We start from the raw sequence: 2,590 nt of genomic DNA on the forward strand, positions 1-2,590 counted from the left end.
TGGTGAAAGGCCATTTTTATTACCTGCCTTGTGCTTCCTTGTGAGCCACAAGAACAGCACAGGCTCCGTTTCTGTACTTAGCTTGAATTCAGAGCACAGTCTATAAATTGAGCATGTTAGAGCTGTCTCTACTGATAGCAATGGATTACAGTCTTCTTTCTTTCTCTCTCTTCTCTTTCTCTCTCTCTTTCTTTCTTTCTCTCTTTCTTTCTCTCCTTCCTTCTTTCTCCTGCTCCTTTTTATGAGGGAGGGTGTACTATTCCTGGAAGTACTGCAATACTAGGTTGATGCATGGAGCAGACAGAGCAAGCCCCTATTCCGACTTCCTCCTCCAAAAATCCATTTAATCTATTGTCCTCAGATAGGGGACATTTACTACACTTGATCTTAACCACAAGCCCGAGAAACCATTATAGTTTTCCATTTATGGTGGTGACGTGCTTTTTTGTTTATTTATTTTTTTGCCTCCAGGGTTATCGCTGGGGTTTGGTGCCAACACTACAAACCCACTGCCAATGGTGGTCATTTTCCCCTTTTTTCCTCTCATTTTATTCAGTAGGAAAGAGAGAAACTGAGCAAGGAGGGTGAGATATATAGATAGAGAGACAGAGAGAGAGAGAAAGTTAGACACCTGCAGACCTGCTTCACTGCCTGTGGGGCATGGGACTTGAACTTGGGCCCTTATGCATAGTACTACATGCATGTAACCAGGTAAGTCACCACCCAGCCTCCTGCTATGAAATTTTTAATGATAATCAAAGAAGGCCTGTCATTTGAAAGACTTCCCTTAAGCCCATAAGGCACAGGTGGTGCATACCCTTGGCAAATCCTTGAGGCTGGTTTACAAATAGATGAGCCTGTAGAGACGAAAGGTCAGAGCATGGCTTGACATGGCATTTTCTGCCATGACAAAGGCCCTCACTGCAGCTTTCAGAGGCTGGTTACTAATCACTGTGCACTAGTAAGGTTCTGGAACCTTCCCTCTTGTCGGGCAGCCCCCCTGCTCCATCCTCCATTGCTGACACTATGGCCTATTTACATAATCATTATTTTGCCTGAAAGAGCCCCACCCATTGATCTATCTTCTTTCTACCTCGAGACCCGCCCTGCCTTCAGGGTATTAATTAATCCTGCCAGTTAAAGCTCTAGCAACCGTGGCTATGGAAGGTTTCAGCCTTCCCCCTCTTTCCTTTTCTCCACCCCCTTTCCTAGCCATTTCCTTTTCTGACTTGCCACTTCCGGTTTAAAATAGATGAAACGTTGTCTCTGATCAATAAAGACACGTTGCGTTCCCTCTGGCCATGAGTTCCTGGTCTCTCTCCCCTGTTGCTGAGTAAGCAGCAACCCAGGTTGGCTCGGGTGGAGTTCTCTCCAACCCAGAGAGCACGTGCCCAGGAAGAAACACCCTCACGCTAGCCCGGCACCCTCTGACTCACCAGCGCCCACCCCACCTCTCCACCGGAGGCCAGTGCAGAGAGGCAGTGCAGTTCACCTCCATTTATGCTCTAGTGCTGATGGGAGACAGTGTGTTGGCTTAGATGACTTTTCAAGAGCTGTCAGTGCACTTCTGTTGACTCTCTCCAACGCTGTCATGTGACTGCAGTTACAAAAGATGGCTCTGAGGGAGCCATCTGGTAAGCCATCCTTACCATCTGGTAAGGAGCCAGGAGCTTGCCCACCCAGATGGCGGTGGTGGGCAGTGTTCAGGTGTCTCCTGGTCCTAGTGTGTTCTGGAGACAGGAGCCCAGCTGCCCACAACAAGAGGGCTGTGCCTGTTCCTCACTTGGTAGCCAAATCTTTTCACCCTGAGTTCTTGCTGCCCTTGGAGGTTTCCCCAGAGACACTGACTGTAACTGGCAGATATGGTGGAAGGAGACGTGTTGTGGAGAAGGGATCTCTGAGAAACCCAGGTGACAAGTCAACTGTGAAAGGACTCCGTCAGCAAGAGCCTTTGGAAAAACGGTGACCAGATTCTTCCTGTTACTGGGAGGGTGGCTGGTATGTCTTGGGTTTCCCACAGTTATCAGATACATTTCAGGCTGATATTGAAAAGGGTGTGAGCTGGCGCCACCTATGGGAAAACTGCGGTGCTGCAGCCTAGCTCTATTAGATGTTCTCCCTGTCCAGAACAAGAGTTAAGTACCCTGAAGTCAAACAGATGTAAATAATATAATGCAGACGAATTTTTTTTTCCCACCAGAGCACAGATCAGCTCTGGTTTATGGCGGTGCTGGGAATTGAACCCGGGGCCTTTGGTGTCTCAGACATGAAAGGCTTTCCGCATAACCATTATGCTATCTCCCTATCCCTGCAGAGGGAATTTTTAAATATAAAAATGTAAACGTGGGAGTCTGGCAGTAGTGCAGCAGGTTAAGCGCACTTGACGCAAAGTGCAAGGACCTGTGGAAGGATCCCAGTTCGAGCCTCCGGCACCCCACCTGCAGGGGAGTCGCTTCATAGATGGTGAAGCAGGTCTGCAGGTGTCTGTCTTTCTCTCCCCCTCTCTGGCTTCCCCTCCCCTCTCCATTTCTCTCTGTCCTGTCCAACGACAGCAATAATAACAACAATAATAACTACAACAATAAAACTA

The 2,590-nt window shown here is 48.2% G+C and overlaps 1 pseudogene; it reads right to left on the bottom strand.

The window, feature by feature from the left end:
- Positions 1–246: 246 nt before the first annotated feature.
- Positions 247–411, bottom strand: LOC132540524 (U2 spliceosomal RNA; annotated as a pseudogene).
- Between the last annotated feature and the right edge of the window lie 2,179 nt (positions 412–2,590).

The sequence above is a fragment of the Erinaceus europaeus genome, chromosome 9, assembly GCF_950295315.1.
Source record: "Erinaceus europaeus chromosome 9, mEriEur2.1, whole genome shotgun sequence".
In the NCBI taxonomy this organism is placed as follows: Eukaryota; Metazoa; Chordata; class Mammalia; order Eulipotyphla; family Erinaceidae; genus Erinaceus; species Erinaceus europaeus.